Source organism: Lissotriton helveticus, chromosome 12 (assembly GCF_964261635.1).
Source record: "Lissotriton helveticus chromosome 12, aLisHel1.1, whole genome shotgun sequence".
Taxonomy (NCBI): Eukaryota; Metazoa; Chordata; class Amphibia; order Caudata; family Salamandridae; genus Lissotriton; species Lissotriton helveticus.
Genome location: NC_136073.1, coordinates 166,863,054 through 166,884,845, shown reverse-complemented (window position 1 = coordinate 166,884,845; position 21,792 = coordinate 166,863,054).

Sequence of the window (21,792 nt, the reverse complement as noted above, 5' to 3'; positions counted from 1 at the left end):
CCTGCGCCTCATGAACATCTGGTAGTGTGTCACCTTGAGATTTATAGTATGAGTTTGGCTGACTCCCTCACACATGTACGGCAGACTCCTTCGGTGCGTGTGTTCCCAGAGTGGCTTCACTCATCCTATAACCAAGTTGCAGCTCGGATGTTGATTATGCTGTTTAATTCCTTTCCAGGTGGGTCGGATTGTTGCCTAAAATGATACGGTACTGGGTGTCATCTGTATGAGCTACCGACTCAGATGGACTTCCAGGTAGAAACTGTTGGGGAGTTTCCAATACACCTGGCATTTTATTTTTACTTTCTACTTCTTTATTGAATTTGCATCCATTGGCTCCCGGTAGAAAAACATATTGAATTAAAGTCCCTGACCTTAGCTTTTCAGTCTACTCATAACATGAGATACTTTAGAAATAAGCTTCGACCATACCAATCTTCCCAAACACTGAGATCCAATTCCCAGCTCTTACTCTGCGGTACCGGTTTTGGAAAAGCCAGAAGGGGAGGAAAGTCCTTCACAGTCAAGACAGCCATGCTATGGAATGCACTGCCACTGCTTTTACGCATGTCGGACTCTGAACTCGAGTTCTAAAAGAACTTGAAGACGTGTCTCTTCTGTCAAGGCTAGATGTTAGGCCCAATCTACTCCCCTGACTTTCCGCACAGCGCCGGGACACCTCTGTTTGAGGTAGCTGTTTGCGCTATACAAATATCACTAAAAATTATTATTATTATTATTATTATTATTATTATTATTATCCACTGATCTCCTCTTATCGAGGTCCACTGAATCGGGATCAACATGTACTGGATGGATGCAATGGTTCTTCTTTCTCTCTGTACTCTCCCTGTGGACTTCTGTCTTCTGGAAATCCCACTCTTTCTATGGCCTTTCCACTTTACACCACTGAAGCTACCACCACAACTTCTGCACTATGTTCAGGAATCACCAGAGAGAGTCTATTCTGGTTCGCACTCGTTGCACAGTGATGTGACTGTGATATTGATGCCTGAGTGCAGGATTAGAGCATGTGTGCGGTTCGAAGTGAATTCGAGTGCTCGTCACTAGATAAATGTGAGGTAACAGTGTTTTGCCCAATAGTTGGCAGCTATATGACATTATCAGTAAGGAAAGCTGACCATTGCATCCAAGTCAAGCCTGCATAGATTTTCCCGCATCTCTACTTTTGACAAATGTGTGTTGCTAACAGGTTGCACTGGGTGCTGGAGAAACTTGGGCTTAGATTCGTCCTTCAAGACATCAGGTAATAAATCCAAAGGTGGCACAGTTCATCAATTACTAAGTCTTTTTATTCTGTAAACTCAGTAATAAACCATGCTTCTCTAAAGCTCTTCTCAAGGAAGGTAAGAGTGGATGTAGCGTTGCAGACCTCCCAAATATCTCCTTGCACTGCGAGGATTGTGTTTTATCCAAGCTATTAGATATATATGATCTTACAATTCTTCCTCCTTATCCATTATCCTCTGTAATTTGTAGAGCTGCCCACTTTTTTTTACATCTATGCATGTATATACTTTTTTTCCTTGCTATCTGGCAATAGTTCTTTGCAATTGCTAGGTGGCCCTGAAAATGGATGCACATTTTCGTTGCGAGTTTGCTGAATCAGTTTTCCTTGTGTGACATTTAAAGTGGGTCGACCTTATCGATAATTTCTTTTCTAGCAACATCTTAAAAGTGTTGCAGTAGGCCCAACTTTAACATGAAACCCCAGATCCAGCGCTGTAATCAAAGTTTAAATGAAAATGACAAGAAGTCTGTGAAAAAAAAACTTTGGGGCAGATTTACAAGCCCTGTGCGGCACTTTTGCGCTGGCGTTGCGTCACTTCTGTGACGCAGCGGCAGCGTAAAGCTAGCGCCATGCAGCGGGGGATTTACAACGTGATGAATCTAGGGAGATGCGTCACGTTGTAAAGCCCTGTGCAAAATGAAACCTGCATCAGGTTTCATGTGGGCGTTCCAGCGCAGGGCGGGGCGTTCCGGTGCAGATTTCGCTCAGTCACTTTTCCGACCCTGCTGCGTCAAAACGTTGCACCTGCTTGAAGCAGGCATAAGGTGTGATGCACCATGTGCAAGATAGGCCGGGTTGGCACAGTGCTGGAGTTGTGTCGCACGTGCGACACATCTCCAGCACTGCGCCAATGTTTCAACGGCAGATGTGGCACGCATCTGCATTTCCTTGCACCATGAAGCTCCACATTGTAAATGCGGCGCATCCGTGGTGGCGCAAGGATTGTGGTGTGTGTCGCAAGTTTCCTGGCACATCCCTGCTAATTTGCAGGGATGCGCCAGGAATTGTAAATCTGCCCTTGTTTCTTTGCTCACCTATTATTATTATGCATTCTTATATAGCGCTCGATTACCCGTAGGCATCTCGGCGCTTGCCTTGGGAACCTGTCCTGGCTTCCCCAAGGTGAAAGCCAGGCATCCCGCCGCGGGGGGGCCGTAGTGGAGATTAAGCAGGCTAATGCCCAGAGCTGCAGAGTGTGAACCCGTGATTCAAGTAGGCACCGAAACGAGAATTATCGAGTCCGTGGATATTTGGGCTCAAGACCCTGCCGCGTCGGGAATTGAACCCTGGTCCCAGGTCTGACCTCTGCTTCAGGGTCTGCCTCCTCTAACCAGTGAGCCACACTTCTCCACTCCACCTATACAATTGGCGCAACTTTGATGGGGTCCCCAGCCAGTGTGCTCGGGTTAATATTGCACAGAGGTGGACAAGCCATTGAAGGCTTGGTAAAGGTCGAGCCAGGTGCCTGGCTCTGACTCAGCTCGAGATTCTCTTGCACCTTCAAGCCCAAAATGAGCCGAACTTTCATGCGGCTTCTACCTGCCACCCATGCTCTAACCTCATGCACCAAGAATTAGTCACAGCATTACCATTTGATGTAAAACAGGAGAGAGACATAATTTAGCGGCTAAATTACACATTGTAAAACTAGAAAAGGTGGAATCAGTCCCAGTGTCCATGCTTCACCCAACTGTGTGACCCAAGGCAATTATTTTATTTCACCGAGCCTCTTTTAAATTCTTTATCTCATAAGAATGCACCTTGGAATCCATGAGTTCAGGATATATGTTGTACTGAAACTTACTGTATTTAATTAAACTCCATTGCTGCTCTATGTATAAAAAAACACATAGACCGTGCACATGGTGCCTCTTGGTTCGCTAATGGCGTATTCACAGGATGCGCTGTGAATGATGCTAAGGCCGTATTTTAAAAAACTATCACTTCTAATAAATGCCACTTAGATGAGCGATAAAATCTGACGGACTAAAGTGAAATGTGTCCGCTTGTTGAATGCAATTTTTTGAATTTTGAAGAGATTTTGTGATATTTTACATGACGTTTGTTGGGCAATTCTTAATCCATTTTCGCGACTCGGCTCGTGCAGGGGCTCATAGAGACAAGCCAGGCCGTCGGCATGGTTCTGGCCCACTTCCAGACCAGCATTGCAGACTGAAAGGGCTTCTTGGTGGTGCAGCAGCTTTTCCTAAAACACACTATCTGTCAAGCAGTCAGGGTGGGGCCTGCCTGCGGCTCGAGGGGAGGACGCGTTCCAGAAGGTTCTCTTGCAGAGGCCCGTCGGGTCCCTGGCCTTGAAGGTGCACGACTGACGCATAGGAGCAGGGTCTGTGACTAGCTGGAAAACGCGATGTGTGTTTGCGTTCATGTACTTGCTTCTCCAGGAAGACACCCCCCTCTTTCGATTCCACCCTCTGACCAGCATCCATATGGGTGTGGTCGGAGATAGCACACAGCGTGCCCTCGCACCTTCTAGGAACAAGCCACGGTGTGCTGCGCTGTGGGGGGTAAAGATAAGGTCATGTGTGTCATATGTGCCACACATGAAGTAGAGGCTGCCACTTCCAAGAAGTAGTTCTAGCAGAGCTTATCTCGTCGTTATTTCAGTTCCCCGGTATTTTAATCTATCTACCCCCAAATCTTACTTTTTGTTTTGTTTTCCCCCATCCCTTGCTTCACTTTGCAATGCTTCGTGCGTCTTTCTCTGCACCTCTCTGGTACTACTGTGTCTGAGCTCCAACTCCTGTGGGAGTGCTACCGGTGACAGGTGGCCTGAGATCAGTGCCCTGTGATACAGGACCTATATGGGTATTGCTCCTATAAAACTCTATGTATAACCTGGGTGGGGGGAGGGGTGGTCATATTGCATAACAAACGTGTATTATGCACAAACGTAGTGCTAACCATTTTATCGACCTTTGAGGCATGAACGCCTAAATGGCCCTGCTGGGAAGCGAAAATGCAATCTTATATTCAAACATAGATTCCTGCAATATATGTATTTGTTGTCCAGCTGGTTTTAGATCCCACCGTCCACGTACAGCGTGGGCTTGCAGTGATGATGTGAGAAAGTTCTATTTTTAGTGGCTTGTGGTTGGAAGAAAAGATGGAACTATGACACATGTGTGAACCAAACTGGCCCCTGGAGAGTTCACCGACCGGTGAGGAGGAGGGCCGTCTCCGGGGTCTTTCCTAACATTCCTTCTGCGCCATGTCACCTCTGGGATCCCAGGAGCCCCCGGTGGGGGGGGGGGGGGGGGCGGTTCTATCAGCTTCCTGCCCGGAGCTCGGGTACACTGACTCATAGAGACAGAGGAGTGGAAAGTGGGGCTCAGGCTAAGCGTGTGGAAAGTGAAGTCAGAGTGTCAACAGTGAGGCTAGGTGAGTGTGCGTGCGTGGGTGCGTGTGCGCGTGTGTGTGAGAGAAATAACTATTCGGTGTGCTTCATGTGAGGGCAAAGTGTGGAAAGCTTGAGGCTGAGAGTGCAAAAGTAGAACTGGGGATTTGAAAGTGTGGGCCGGGGGAGGGGTGGCGTGTGGGGGGGGGGGGGGGGCGGATTGTGTCAGTGTAATCTCACAGTGAGGGATGAATGTAAAAGTGAAAAGTGAGCCTCGGTGCTAATTTGTATATATACACCCTTCCAGGGCTTTAAGTGCGATAAAAACAAGCATTTGCAATGCAATAGGTCTCGCATTATTAAAGTTAGAGCTATTCGCATTGTAAATGGCAATGCCTTTATTTATGTTTTTGCTTTTAAGCTGATTATTCAATCTGCCCCATCCGGAGCCCCCAGGATCGAGGAGAGGGACCCCCACGTAAGTTTGTTTCCCCCACTGTGGTTGAGAGCCCTCACAGAATGATTCACTCTACATTACAGACAGTCTTCCCTGCTGGGGTCAGTAGAGTGTGGACTCTCAGCAACCCCCACCACTATCTTGCATAGACAGGCATAGACCAGAATAGCGCTGGAGAATCTGCCCTCTGTTGACTTGATTCAGCGTACCTCTGTCCTGTCTAGTCCTTGAGCTCTAAGAATACAGTCCTTGTCTTCTGAGGGAACCCCCCTCTTCCGTTCTGGGGCTTCCAGAATGCCTTGCACTCTCTCAAGGCCGGAACTCCACATAGTAGACCGCAACAGCTAGCTGATCCTCCGAACAACTGTTACTATATTAATCTTGAAGCATGCTAACTCAGCCCCTCCTATGCAGTTTCATTTTATGAGACAATGTAATCGAAGTGGTTGGGTGGGTGCAGTCGGTTAATTTACTGGGAGAAAAAGACATTTTTAGAATGTATAGATTAAAGACTTATGAGAAACTGCATTTTATTTAATGATTCATTAAAATGATTGGCAGGGAAAGTGATCGCTTATAGAGATGGAGCACGGAGTGCGTGGTTCGAGACCCCGCAAACTCCCGCCCACTTTATTTGCAGAAGCATGCCAACACTTTGAAAATGATCTGTCCGAGAGCTTGTTGTGGCCGATGTCATGCACAGTCTAGACAGTGGGGAGTCATTTAATAGCAGATCTCTTACCTACGGGTGCTACCTGGACCTTTTTTTAACCAACATAAACGATTTCTTTTATCAAGACCGGTAAAAAGTGGGCATAATTAGTACAATAAGATATTTACCCCATTTGTATTATAAGCTTAACAAATAAAACACGTACAAAGTAGTTCGAGAGTACTGTAGCGCAATCTAAGATCATAAATGATTATTACAGCATAAGGGGCAGAAACAAATGAAATATGGAGGATATGACAAAATAATTTTCAAGTATTCGCTTTAGGGCCTTTTAGAATCAGAAATAATGAGCAAGCATTGTCTACGAATGGTGGAATCTCTACGCCCCAGTCCCAACTCTCTATCAGCAAATTTCGAAGCGCTTAAAATAGCGCGCGGATTATCTATAGGAAGCACGATGGGGTGAGAAATGGGCGCGGGGAAAGGAAATTGCTTGCCAACGCATATATCCCCACCGCATATCAAAGAATTGGTAACCTGGCTCCAGATTACCCTCCGGCCGAAGATCTATGAAAGCAGATCCAGCATCACGTGGGAAGAGACTCAGATCCTGCAGGGGTGGTAACTCCCCGACAAGAGGATCCCTCATAATAAGAGGACTGGCAGATCACGTCCAGTGGATGCCGCGGCTGGGTAGGTGTGTGTCGCGCCGCTTACCTACCACCAGCCTCCGGATCATTCAGAATATCTAACGGAGCCGCTTTCTCGGCCCGCCGCGTTATAAGGAACGCTTGCGCTGCACCCCCAATCGGCCATCCTCTGCGGCCCATCATTGGTCATTCACAGACTCATGGATCTAAACTCAAGCCGCGATTGGCGGGCTAGGCCATCAGTCCCAAAGAGGCTCCGCCCACTAGAGATCACGTTAGTGTTGTGCAGGCGCGGGTGGATCCAGCTGATCCCAGAGTCACAAAAGTAGTAATTGGTCCACAAGTGAGCATTACATAACACGGATCCCCTATGGTCCTAGGCAGCTGGCACTTCACAGGGGACGTTCCCAGGTTGCCGCAGCATCGGGGGTATGCTTACAGGAGGTTCTCTCCGTGCGTGTGCACTTCCTTTTATTTATTTGAGGTTTACATTGCAGGGGCCACATCCTTGTGTAAGTAAGAATGCATTTACAGAGAAGCAAACGTTCACAGTATGTCCAATTGCATATTTTGTGTCCAGGCACACAGGACAATAATTACAAAAACCACAGAGAAGCATTAATTTTAAACGGCATACACTTCAGGACAGTAATAATTCAACGTCCTTACCCACAGATGCCTCGTGACCGCCATTGCAGACGGACCCGGAAGCTCTTGGCCGGCCGGCCAATCCGCTCGCGGCCGACCGGAAGTCCCGCCTCCCCAGGTCCGCGAGCTGCCGGCGCATGGAGCGCCCTGCCGTCCGGTGTAGCCCGGGTCCCCAGGAGGGGGCCGGGGAGAAGGAGGAGTGTGGCGCCTGTTGCGGGGCTCCTCTGACCTGAGGGAGCCCCGATTTAGATGGAGACGCGCCGTGAGGAGCCCCGCCGGAAGAGCGCAGTTGGTGAGTGGGGCCCAGGGCTGATGTAAAGTGCGTGCGTGCCTGTTTGTATGCGTGGGGGGGGAGTGTGTGCGTGTGTGCGCGAGGGAACGTGTGTGCACATGCGTGACTGTGTGTGATTGAGAGAGAATGCGAGGTAGGGGATAGTGTGCCTGTATGGGTGCTGTATGCCTGCGTGTGCATGCGCGCGCCTGTGTGTGTGTGTGTGTGTGTGCGTGCGTGCATGCAGAGAGGTGGGGGCTGCCTGTGTGTGAGCAAGGGCTTTGCGCATGCGCAGCTACCAGACGCTCGCTCCCGAGGTCAAATCCGACACTGAAAACGCTCGTAACACTTTGGTGTCCACTCTCCTAAATACGGATCACATTAGTTGTCGAGCTGACAGCATTCATGCTTCGCATGAATGCTAACGTCAGCTCGACCTAAAAATGAGGGGTCTCTCAAAGAGGCGTGGCCAATGGAGTTAAGGGCATGGCTTAAAAACACCTAAACTAAAAATCTGTTTAGCATAATGAGCCGGCCGACTTGTATCTGTTTCTGTCACTGCATCCAGATATGATACAAGTAACATCATACCTACAACAAGTGACAATTATTGGCTTTGTCAATGGTTGTTAGTTGCATAAGATAAATAAGCAGCAAACTATGGCTTGTATATAATATTGAAAAAGCTTCACATAAAGCCCTGGTGACACCACAGTGGTGACTTGGGTCACTAATGGGTGCAGGGACACCTATGCCGCTGATTTGGGCCTAGCTATACTGTAATAAGTGACACAGACGCTTGCTGCTGCTATGGGCCAAAGACCACGAGCGGTCTCGCGCCCCTTTATTTATACCCTCGGGCGAGCCCGCCCTCGGGGTGTGTGTAAGCGTGCGTGCGTGCGTGTGTGGATGGGCCGGGTGGCTCCGTCAGTCATCCCTCCAATCTTACGGATACATAGTCCCGCCTATGGTGATCCTTGAGTCTTGCCCAGGCACCAGGCGTAGTCCCTTAGTCTCTGACTGGGAGTAGGATTCGACTGTAAGCTGTATTTCTGGCTCCTGGAATTTCCGCTGGCTTCCAACTCTTCGGTGTGTGCCGCCGGACCCCTGAGGTTCTCCGTGGTATCTTCTTGGCAGGGGTGCCTGTTCCTGTTCAGACCTTGGTTGGGTCACCACTTCTCCGTTGTGGCATTGCGAGGTGTTTGCGAGCGTCGGTTCCTCGTCTTCGTACTAATTACTTTCCGGCGTTTATTCTGCGGCGTCCCGCTCCCTCAGGACTCGCTTAAACCATGAAGCGTTCCGGGCGGCTGCTCGTGTACCTCTTACTGCCAACACCATGGTACCATGGACATTGACCACTTCCCATATTTCGGGTTCGTATGCGGTGCGATACTTCCAGTTTAGGTACCTGTTCTTGAGGACCACTTTGTCCCCAACGACAAGGGACATGGGTCTGGCTCTCCGAGCTCGACTCGCTCTCTCATTTGTGAGCTGTCTTCTATTCTGAGTGGCGTTTTGATCCAGCTCCGGTGGATTCGGCACGCAGTCCCTGGGGACTTTGCGGAATAGGAGGTGTGCCGGGGCGCATCTCTTGGTGCAATGGGGCGTTTGGCGATATGCACTGAGGAACTGAGATAGACATTCCTCCGCCTCTTCTCCTTTCTCGACTCCGATTCGGAGGGCACGGTTCAGTGTGCGCATAAACCTCTCAACCTCTCCATTCGCCTGCGGCCACTGGGGAGTGATTTTCCGGTGGCGAACGCCTCTTGATGCTAGATAAGTTTGGAAGTCTTTGCCCTGAAATGGCGGCCCATTGTCTGATCGGATTTCTTCAGGCAGGCCCATCATCGCGAAGATCCGATCCAGTGCCAATTTGACATGTGAGAAAGCCGTAGAGGGGACTACCTCCACTATCGGGAATCGTGAATGGGAGTCTATGAGTACGAGAGTGTTTCGGCCAACCGGGAATGTTCCAAAATCAATGCTCAATTTGGACCACGGGTCTGGGCATGGGTCTTCCGTGATCACTGGGTGTGGAACAGGATCTCTGCTCGTGCTGGTGCACGAGCGACAGTTGCGCACCTCGTCTTCTACCATGGCGTCCATCCCAGGGAACCACACTTTGCTGCGTAGTCTTGCTTTAGTTTTGGATGCTCCCTGGTGTCCTTGATGCACCAGTCAGACTACTTCCTTCTGTAGGCTTGTTGGGATCACAAGGGCTGTGCCTCGCAGTATAACTCCATGGGGGCCCTCGCAGAGCTCGCTCTGAGCCCTCCAGACCTGTTGTCTGATTGTCCTCTCCTCAGCCGTGAGAGCGCTGACGCCATCCAGGAAGCGCTTCCAACTCCGGTTAGTCAACGTGGGCTTCACTTTGCTGAGACATTCGTCTCCTTCGGTGGCTTTCCCGATGTCTTCCAGTGTGAGGGCGACGGGGCATGCTTCCGGCAATGTCATCTGGACGAACTCCTTGCAATCCTCCGTCTCATCCTGTACTGGAGTGGGAGGAATGGCATTCGGATGTCACAACAGAAAATCCGCCGGGTTGTCATCACCTGGTCGGAATACGAAGTCAAAGCGGTACGTCTGCAGCTGGACGGCCCACCTTTCCATTCTCGGAGGGGCAAGTCTGGCGGTCCCTGCGAACAGCGGTACCAACGGCTTGTGGTCTGTGACCACCCGAAACTCGTGGCCATACAGGTATAGTTGGAAGTGTTGACACGCCAGGGCCTCCCGTTCAATTTGCGCATATCGCATTTCCGTGGCCGTCAATGCCCTGCTGGCGTATGCTGTTGGCACCCACTCCCGGACTTCCATTTCCTGCATGAGGAGAGCTCCGAGTCCGACCGGGCTCGCGTCCACCACGACTTCTGTGCGCCTGTTTGGGCGAAAGTACGCCATGACCTTGTCGTCTATGAGGGCATTCTTGAATGCTGTGAACGCCTTATCCTCTTTCGCTGACAATGTCCACATCTGTCCGTCCTTGGTCAGGAGCCGCAGAGGTTTGGAAAGGGATGCAAGGTTGGGAATGAAACGGCCACAATATGTGGCCATCCCCAAGAAGCTTCTGATTTCAGTCGCATTTGTCGGTCTTGGCGCCGAACGGATAGCTTCCGCCTTCTTTGGGTCGATGCGTAGTCCTTCTCTTGAGAAAATGTAGCCAAAGAAATCCACTGATTCTTGGTAAAAGGGGCACTTGGCTTTGTGCAGGGTGAGGCCATGGTCTGCTAGGTGCTGAAGGGTGGCTCTGAGGTGAACATGGTGGTCTTCGAGTGTTTTGGAGAAGACTAAAATGTCATCGCTCACATTGATTACACCTGACAGTCCCGAGAGCGTCTCCCTTATCGCATTCTGAAAGACTTCCGCAGCTGAGGAGACTCCAAAACGTAGTCTTTTGTACCTGCGCAGGCCGACATGTGTAGAGAATGTAGTAATGTTGCGGCTGTCTGGGTGGACCTCTAGTTGATGGTATCCCGCGTTGAGATCCAATTTGGTGAACCAGCGGGCTCCGTTTAAGTCCGCGACTATGTCGTCCATCGTGTGCGTCAGGTTTCGTTCCCGCTTTACGGCCTTGTTCGGAAGGCGCATGTCAACACATAGTCGAATGGCGCCGGGCTGTTTCGGTTTCGGGGCAACCACGAGGGGCGACACCCAGGGTGTCGGGCCTGACACCTTTTCGATAACCCCAAATTCTTCCAGCTTCCGGAGCTCCTCTTCAACCTGCGGCCGCAAGTGGAACGGCACCCTCTTGTGTCTCAACACCGTCGGCCTGACCGTGTGGTCCACGTGTAGTTTGAAAGTTTTACCCTTGAGGCAGCCAAGGCCCTGGAAAAGCGTGGGAAAGTCTTTCAGCATTTCCTCCGCGTGCAGCTCGTGCACTTGATTCGCGAAGAAGACTACTTGGATGTCCTCCGCGGTGTGGCAGCTGAGGAGGGTCCCTCGTTTTCCTTCGGTAACGTGAAATTTTGTCTTCATCGTTTGGCCGTTGCTGGCCACCACTACCTCTATTACTCCCCGTAGTGGGAGCGGGTCATCGCTATCATAGGTGTAGATTCTTGCCTTGGACGGCCAAAGGGCGGGCGAGGAGACAGCTTGTCGTACTGGACGCTGTCCATCACGTTGACTGAGGCTCCTGTATCTATCAGGGCATGCACCTGAGACCCTGTGATAGAGATGTCGCACATTGGTGGCAGTCGCCTTCTGGAGCCTTCTCTGCCGACAATCGACACGAAGAACACATCGTCATCATCCGCTTCCAGACTGAAAGCTGAAGGCCCCGGATCTTCGAGCGTTAGCTGACGCATGCCTTGTGTGGGTCTTCTTGTGCCAGGTTTAGAACGTCGTCCGTCGCTGCTCCGGCATACTTTTGCAAAGTGGTTGAGTTCTCCGCATTGAGAGCATGTCTTTCCTTTTGCGGAGCACCTCCCTCCGGCCGGATGGTCCATCCCGCAGTTGCCGCACATGGAGTTCTGTGTGGCCTTCGCACCTCCTCTCGACAGAGCGGTTGAGGGCCGCCTCCATCTCGTCTGCTCGCACATTGGACAGTACGTGAGATCTTGCGAGGACGAGAATTTCGTCTAGGGAAATGCGGGGTTGCCTGAGTATGAGGCGCCTGAGTTGAACAGATCTGCAGCCTTGAATGAGCTGTGCGCAGATTTCCAGTCTCTGATCTGGCAATTCACACGATGTGGCAAGTTTTCTAAGGTCGGCATAGTAGGCGTTGACGGTTTCAGTTTCCCCTTGGCGAGCCTGACACAATTTGAACCATTCATAGTCTGGGTTGATTTGCGGGTCAAAGTGACGGTTCAGAGCATTTACCGCTCCGGTGTAGTCATCATCATTGCCTCTGTCCGGTAGTGTCTCGAAGAGGTCATAGAGTTCGGCTTCGCCATAGCACATGAGTATGGACCTTTTCACTTTCCCATCCATTTCCCTGACGCCGTTAAAGTAATGGTCAAGGCGACCAATCCAGGAGCACCACCTTGCCGCCGCGGTCGACGGGTCCAAGAGTTCGCTGAACGGCGGTAGCGGGGCAGCGATTCCGTGGCCAGGGGGTGCTGGCGCATTGGGCGCAGCTTAGACTGGAGCGTGAGCGGCGACTTGCTGAGGTGCCGGGTTCTGGAGCGCAGCGGGCAGGGGAGCTGGCGCAGGTGGGTGGGCGGCGCCCCCTGTGGCGCATGGGAGGTCATCCCGCTGTCTGTCCGGCCGCTTTGCTGAGCGGGGACTCACGGAGTGTAGGGGCAGCCGCGCTGCAGCGTCCTCTGCCTTCCTAGGCGAGAGTATTTGGATGAACACGTTGTGGCGATGAGACAGCACGTGGTGCTTCAGGCTGTGGCCACGTGCGCGGTGTGCCCTGGGCGTGTCGCCGAGGTGGGTGCTGCCTGCGCTGTTACAGTGCCCCTGGTAGCATAGAAGGTGGGGGATTGAGAACGTTGCCCCAGGGGTGTAGCTCTCCCCCTCTCTTCCAGAGGACCACCCTGGTGTGGCCAGACAATCAGGCAGTTGCCGCTGGGGCTATGGCAGCAGGGCAGAAACGGGGCAGTCCCACGGGTGCAGATGCCAAGCACCACAACAGCCCGGCTCGCGAGGGCCGAGCCAGTCCCCCCGTGCGAAAATGCAGGCACGAACACACCCGGGCCGCGGGAGGGCGGGGCGAGGCCTCTGGAACAGGGCGCGGCTACAAACAGCTCACGCCACCGAACGCTTCCACACCGGGAGGCCTCACCTTGGCGCCGGTCCAGGCGCGATGGTCTGGCCGGGGCACGGAGAGCGGGGTGCAGCTCCCTCCGTCAGCAGATGGTGTCGGCCGGGACACCGGATGGTGGCAGGCACACAGCGGGATGGGCACCCGCGATGATCTTAGGGCCGCACCGGGCACAGGGGGCGAGCACAGCGGACACGAGGCTAAGAAGCCGGCGTGCGTCCGCAGGGGCGAGGCGTGGGGCAGACCCGCCTCATCGCAAGTGTGGTGACTTGGGTCACTTATGGGTGCAGGGACACCTATGCCGCTGATTTGGGCTGAGCTATACTGTAATAAGTGACACAGACGCTTGCTGCTGCTATGGGCCGAAGACCACGAGCGGTCTCGCGCCCCTTTATTTATACCCTCGGGCGAGTCCGCCCTCGGGGTGTGTGTATGCATGCGTGCATGTGTGGACGGGCCGGGTGGCTCCGTCAGTACAACCATGACAATGTTCCTGCTCTTGAGTTTCAAAAAGAGAAGGGAAATCCAAAGAGAAGATGCCTCTCTTTAAAGGATTCCCCTTCCCCTAAAACACTCACCTGGCATGACACCATGCCGTAACTGCTCCACTAGTGAGAAGTGAGCAACGCACATCGATGTGCCTGCTGTCCCTGCAGTCAGGAACAGAACGAATAACCTGTGCCAGGCACAAAACAGATTGAGACCCGTTTCGAGACCCCGTTAAAAAAACTGCCGGTGCTCAGCACCAGTGAGACCTGACCCACTTAAAGCGCTGCACCCTTGATATTTTTGAGTTACACAAGCTTTTGATAATCTCCCAATGTGCTCTCCCCTTCTCACATACACGCTCCTGAAACCTCTCCAATACTCATTCTTCCTTAGACCCTCCCTCCTTCTCTTAATACTTTTCCATACTCTGACACGGTCTCCCCACACTCGGGGTCCCCCTCCCCAGGGTCGCTTGTTCCTCCACACTGCTTCTCCCAACCCTTTTACTCAGCTGCCCCTATGCTCCGTGACTCCGAATCGGCTCACTCCAGCTCGTGTCCACAGTGCCACCCCACTTCATTCCCCCACTATTTCCTCTCAAGTTCACACCACATTCTAATGTCTTCTTACACTCTGGGCGATACACCCCAACCAACATTCTTCCTACAACCCCTATTCTACTGAGAATATCACTGCATCTTCCCAGGGCAAGAGTCGGGGTACATGTGCGTGGACGGCGTCCACCCTCTCTTTTCCATGGGTGGACGATGTCCTCCCTGCAAAGAAGTTGAGCCCTACTCTAAAATATGCTGAACTCGTCCCAGTGTAAGTTTGAGACACCGGAATTCATTCAACAGCACCTGCTCATTATCTGCTTTCCTTCTGAGCAGCAACATGCAGACGGAGAGGGGGTTTTGTTATTTAAGACTCCAGCTCAGCCATAGCAAAGTCTGAACTTAAGGGCCCATTTGGCCTTCTTTGTCTGAATATCCAGGCTGGGGGCTGCCTATAGCCTCACACCTAGATGTAAATGCAGAGGAAGAGAAACAAAAGCAGCAGCTTGTTAACACTTCAAAGGCGCATAAGAGAGGCACGATTTTGACTTTGTTCGGACCCCCATATATAATAAATATTCATGCACTGTAAGAATGTCAGATGCGTTACTTTGTCCCAGTGCAAAATAACAATTAAAATACCAGTATTTGTTTATTTGTTTTACAGCGCTATTCAGCCGAATGTAGGTTGCCAGATTACTTTACAGCAAACATACATATTATATTGTCAATAACTCACACAAGTTTGTAAATCATTGTACAGGATGTGTTGCATAAGACCGTGGGGATTACTGGGTGTAGGAGTCGCATATCATCCTTCATAGCTCACTGTGCTATACTAGAAGGATTACAGTGCAACTGCATGTAACAAAAGGATCTCTGTGCTAAAAGCAGTAACCTACATACCTATCTACATAAAATAAGAGCAGCCATCTGCATGTTACATGATGTGCTTTGCAGGAGGAGCATTAACCCTGTATGCTAACTAGGACTAGACAAAAACAGATCTTTCCATCAAACGTGTCAACTACCAGGCAGCTAAAGCAATCACATCTACATGGAAATGTGCTGCACATGGAATATTACACCTGGTGGGGTAGGCTGGCAGCAGAGTTAGTTTGCCAATCCTTAGGAAAAGGAACCTGTCACGCGCTGTGATGTCACTTCCTGTGATACTACCTAACTTGGAGGGTACCCCCACTTCTTTTTTTAGGACTTGTGCCCTGCATCGTCCCAATCTCTCGTTCACACGCACTATTCAGTGGCACAGCAAGGACACCAAGGTGTAGGGTGGGTTGTGTGTGAGTCATCTATAACCCACGCTGTGAAGACCAGATCGGTCCTCATGGCATGGGTAAATCCTGACAGAAGCAGACAACCACTATCTGTGTGAAGACTGGTGTGTTAGGAGGAAGGATCCCAGTAAAACTACAGTTATATTTGCCTCGGTCTGCTTTAGAATAGTAAATACACACTTCATTATGGTCAATGGCCGGTCCTAATAATAATGTGGGGGTCTACTCGGGTACAAGATGTGCCCAATGTCTAACACGGGTCGCTGGCTCTTGGATTCCTCCATAAAGATGGCCTGATCGATGGATAGGCTGGTTGATGCTCGACGACGGAAACTAGGCCCCCAGATATGAATAGACACACCTTAGATATGAAAAGCAAAACATGTTTGCCACATGGGCGCTCTGAAATCACGTAACAAGAAGAGCTCTGCCCAAGCTTGTGAATGAGTGGAAACAATGGGGAAATAAAAGAGAAACAGGCGGAAAACACCCTTGTTCGACAGAGAATGTGTACACCCACAAAGAGGCCGGACCCTGGCGCCCACAGAAACAACCGGCAGGCATCTTTTTGTTGTGTCGAGGACCAAAGAGTATCTTTGCAATACCTTTGTTCTAAGAACACTTGTCGAGAGCATAGGACAGTCTGCTGTGCCTTCCCACTGTCCTACTGTGAACATCCATCAGGTGAGAGGCAGTGAAAGGGGGCGGTCCAGAGACCTGCAGCAGAGTCCAAGGGCAGCCAGCAGTTGAGAGTGCAGTTTATGCCCTCAGCTTGTTCACATAGAAGCTCTCTGCACATTGCTGTTATTAACAGAACTTCCTTCCCGGTGACTGACGTCAGACGCCCAGCGCCTGGAGAAAGAGCCCTTCAGGTACCAAACCCTGAAATGATGCATTCTACCCTGTGGTGGCGAAAAGCCTCCATCTTGTAGTGTTTCCAGGGCTGCTCCCAGCCACTTTATGAGGAATCTGCTACCCGCAAAATGCCAGCTCCTAAAAGCAGTATGAACAGCCTTTGCCAGGAAATAATTTGCTGTCTCCTTCAGGGTGACTAGTTTTTCTTAAGGAGGAACGATTTAATTACGTTTAAGCCAATTAGAGTTCCCGTATGAACAGGCTGAGCAGCGACCAATGAGAATACTGCCCGATGGTCCCAGTTTATAATGCAAGCCCCTGTCTCAAGCTGGAGCAGTGACTCCTGGGTAAACCATTTGTATATATGGGCCGGGGGTAGATTCATCACTCACAGAACAGTGCAAGCCGACTGCACGTGCAAGTGTATATAGCTCACTGGGCCAGGTGACAGGGTGTGTGCAGCAGTGCACATTATACTGAGATCTATAGGGGAGGGTGTGTGTTCGCAAATGTGAAGTGGTGCAAGGTACCCTGAAGTCCAGCGCGAAGGGTGTGTGCACCCACTACAGTACTGCAGCGTGGAGTGTGGCCTGGAGCGGATGGGGTATGTGCATACATGTGCAGGAGTGCAGAATACACAGACCAGGGCTGGCTGATATATGTGCATACATGTGCAGCGGTGGAGAGTACAAAGGACTAGAGTGGATGATTTATGTGCATACATATGCAGTACTACAGAGTACACTGATGCCTGTAGTGGCTGGTACATGTGCATACACGTGTAGTACTGCAGAGTACACAGAGGCCAGGAGTGGATGGTATATGTGCAGTACTCTAGAGTACACTGAGGCGTGGAGTGAATGGTATGTGTATTCATGTGCAGTATTGCAGATTATACTGAGGCTAGGAGTGAGTGGTCTATGTGTACATGTACAGTACTGTATAGTACCCTGAGGCATGGAGTGGGTGGTATATGTGTACAAGTGCAGTATTGCAGAGTACACTGAGGCCTGGAGTGGCTGGTCTATGTGCATACATGTTCAGTACTGTAAAGTACCCTGAGGCCTGGAGTGGGTGGTACATGTGTATACATGTGCAGTACTGCAGAGTACACTGCAGCCTGGAGTAGGTGGTTTATGTGTCCATGTGCAGTATTGCAGAGTACCCTAAGGCGTGAAGTGGGTGGTATATGTGCATACATGTTCATTACTGCAGAGTACACTGAGGCCTGGAGCGGGGTGGTATATGTGTACAAGTGCAGTATTGCAGAGTATACTGAGGCGTGGAGTGGGTGGTATATGTGTACATGTACAGTACTGTAGAGTACACTGAGGCCAGGAGTGGGTGGTTTATGTGTACAAGTGCAGTATTGCAGAGTACACTGAGGCGTGGAGTGGGTGGTATATGTGTACATGTACAGTACTGTAGAGTACACTGAGGCCAGGAGTGGATGGTATGTGTATGCATGTGCAGTACTGCAGAGTACACTGAGGCGTGGAGTGGGTGGTATATGTGTACATGTACAGTACTGTAGAGTACACCGAGGCCAGGAGTGGATGGTATGTGTACAAGTGCAGTATTGCAGAGTATACTGAGGCGCGGAGTGGGTGGTATATGTGCATACATGTTCAGTACTGTAGAGTACACTGAGGCCAGGAGTGGGTGGTTTATGTGTACAAGTGCAGTATTGCAGAGTACACTGAGGCGTGGAGTGGGTGGTATATGTGCATACATGTTCAGTACTGTAGAGTACACTGAGGCCAGGAGTGGGTGGTTTATGTGTACATGTGCAGTATTGCAGAGTACACTGAGGCGTGGAGTGGGTGGTATATGTGCATACATGTTCAGTACTGTAGAGTACACTGAGGCCAGGAGTGGGTGGTTTATGTGTACAAGTGCAGTATTGCAGAGTACACTGAGGCGTGGAGTGGGTGGTATATGTGTACATGTACAGTACTGTAGAGTACACTGAGGCCAGGAGTGGGTGGTTTATGTGTACAAGTGCAGTATTGCAGAGTACACTGAGGCGTGGAGTGGGTGGTATATGTGTACATGTACAGTACTGTATAGTACCCTGAGGCGTGGAGTGGGTGGTTTATGTGTACAAGTGCAGTATTGCAGAGTATACTGAGGCGTGGAGTGGGTGGTATATGTGCATACATGTTCAGTACTGTAGAGTACACTGAGGCCAGGAGTGGGTGGTTTATGTGTACATGTGCAGTATTGCAGAGTACACTGAGGTGTGGAGTGGGTGGTATATGTGCATACATGTTCAGTACTGTAGAGTACACTGAGGCCAGGAGTGGGTGGTTTATGTGTACAAGTGCAGTATTGCAGAGTATACTGAGGCGTGGCGTGGGTGGTATATGTGCATACATGTTCAGTACTGTAGAGTACACTGAGGCCAGGAGTGGGTGGTTTATGTGTACAAGTGCAGTATTGCAGAGTATACTGAGGCGTGGAGTGGGTGGTATATGTGTACATGTACAGTACTGTAGAGTACACTGAGGCCAGGAGTGGGTGGTTTATGTGTACAAGTGCAGTATTGCAGAGTATACTGAGGCGTGGAGTGGGTGGTATATGTGTACATGTACAGTACTGTAGAGTACACTGAGGCCAGGAGTGGATGGTATGTGTATGCATGTGCAGTACTGCAGAGTACACTGAGGCGTGGAGTGGGTGGTATATGTGCATACATGTTCAGTACTGTAGAGTACACTGAGGCCAGGAGTGGGTGGTTTATGTGTACAAGTGCAGTATTGCAGAGTACACTGAGGCGTGGAGTGGGTGGTATATGTGCATACATGTTCAGTACTGTAGAGTACACTGAGGCCAGGAGTGGGTGGTTTATGTGTACATGTGCAGTATTGCAGAGTACACTGAGGCGTGGAGTGGGTGGTATATGTGCATACATGTTCAGTACTGTAGAGTACACTGAGGCCAGGAGTGGGTGGTTTATGTGTACAAGTGCAGTATTGCAGAGTACACTGAGGCGTGGAGTGGGTGGTATATGTGTACATGTACAGTACTGTAGAGTACACTGAGGCCAGGAGTGGGTGGTTTATGTGTACAAGTGCAGTATTGCAGAGTACACTGAGGCGTGGAGTGGGTGGTATATGTGTACATGTACAGTACTGTATAGTACCCTGAGGCGTGGAGTGGGTGGTTTATGTGTACAAGTGCAGTATTGCAGAGTATACTGAGGCGTGGAGTGGGTGGTATATGTGCATACATGTTCAGTACTGTAGAGTACACTGAGGCCAGGAGTGGGTGGTTTATGTGTACATGTGCAGTATTGCAGAGTACACTGAGGCGTGGAGTGGGTGGTATATGTGCATACATGTTCAGTACTGTAGAGTACACTGAGGCCAGGAGTGGGTGGTTTATGTGTACAAGTGCAGTATTGCAGAGTATACTGAGGCGTGGAGTGGGTGGTATATGTGCATACATGTTCAGTACTGTAGAGTACACTGAGGCCAGGAGTGGGTGGTTTATGTGTACAAGTGCAGTATTGCAGAGTATACTGAGGCGTGGAGTGGGTGGTATATGTGTACATGTACAGTACTGTAGAGTACACTGAGGCCAGGAGTGGGTGGTTTATGTGTACAAGTGCAGTATTGCAGAGTATACTGAGGCGTGGAGTGGGTGGTATATGTGTACATGTACAGTACTGTAGAGTACACTGAGGCCAGGAGTGGATGGTATGTGTACAAGTGCAGTATTGCAGAGTATACTGAGGCGCGGAGTGGGTGGTATATGTGCATACATGTTCAGTACTGTAGAGTACACTGAGGCCAGGAGTGGGTGGTATGTGTACAAGTGCAGTATTGCAGAGTATACTGAGGCGCGGAGTGGGTGGTATATGTGCATACATGTTCAGTACTGTAAAGTACCCTGAGGCCTGGAGTGGGTGGTACATGTGTATACATGTGCAGTACTGCAGAGTACACTGCAGCCTGGAGTAGGTGGTTTATGTGTCCATGTGCAGTATTGCAGAGTACCCTAAGGCGTGAAGTGGGTGGTATATGTGCATACATGTTCATTACTGCAGAGTACACTGAGGCCTGGAGCGGGGTGGTATATGTGTACAAGTGCAGTATTGCAGAGTATACTGAGGCGTGGAGTGGGTGGTATATGTGCATACATGTTCAGTACTGTAGAGTACACTGAGGCCAGGAGTGGGTGGTTTATGTGTACAAGTGCAGTATTGCAGAGTATACTGAGGCGTGGAGTGGGTGGTATATGTGTACATGTACAGTACTGTAGAGTACACTGAGGCCAGGAGTGGATGGTATGTGTACAAGTGCAGTATTGCAGAGTATACTGAGGCGCGGAGTGGGTGGTATATGTGTCCATGTGCAGTACTGCAGAGTACACAGAGGCCAGGAGTGGATGGTATGTGTATGCATGTGCAGTACTGCAGAGTACACTGAGGCGTGGAGTGGGTGGTATATGTGTACATGTACAGTACTGTATAGTACCCTGAGGCGTGGAGTGGGTGGTATATGTGCATACATGTTCAGTACTGTAGAGTACACTGAGGCCAGGAGTGGGTGGTTTATGTGTACAAGTGCAGTATTGCAGAGTACACTGAGGCGTGGAGTGGGTGGTATATGTGCATACATGTTCAGTACTGTAGAGTACACTGAGGCCAGGAGTGGGTGGTTTATGTGTACATGTGCAGTATTGCAGAGTACACTGAGGCGTGGAGTGGGTGGTATATGTGCATACATGTTCAGTACTGTAGAGTACACTGAGGCCAGGAGTGGGTGGTTTATGTGTACATGTGCAGTATTGCAGAGTACACTGAGGCGTGGAGTGGGTGGTATATGTGCATACATGTTCAGTACTGTAGAGTACACTGAGGCCAGGAGTGGGTGGTTTATGTGTACAAGTGCAGTATTGCAGAGTACACTGAGGCGTGGAGTGGGTGGTATATGTGCATACATGTTCAGTACTGTAGAGTACACTGAGGCCAGGAGTGGGTGGTTTATGTGTACATGTGCAGTATTGCAGAGTACACTGAGGCGTGGAGTGGGTGGTATATGTGCATACATGTTCAGTACTGTAGAGTACACTGAGGCCAGGAGTGGGTGGTTTATGTGTACATGTGCAGTATTGCAGAGTACACTGAGGCGTGGAGTGGGTGGTATATGTCCACATATGTGCAGTACTGCAGAGTATCCTAGGCCTGGAGTCGATGGTGTGTGTGTACATGTGTAGTAGTGATACATACACTAAGGTGTGGCATGGAGGGTATGTGCATGCATGTTCAGGAGTGCAGAACGTACAGATCAGGATATGTCCATGTGCTGTGGTGGTGCATATACTCAGGCATGGAATGCAGGACATGTGTGTACATGTGCAGTAGTGGAGAGTACACTACGCCTGGGCCAGAAGGAGTGTCTTTACACTTTTAATAGTGTAGAGAACAGACTGGAGTCATGGGTGTACATTCCTATGCGTCAATATTTTATGTTATGTGATGTAACATGATGTGACGTGATGTTATGGTATGGTATGGTATGCATG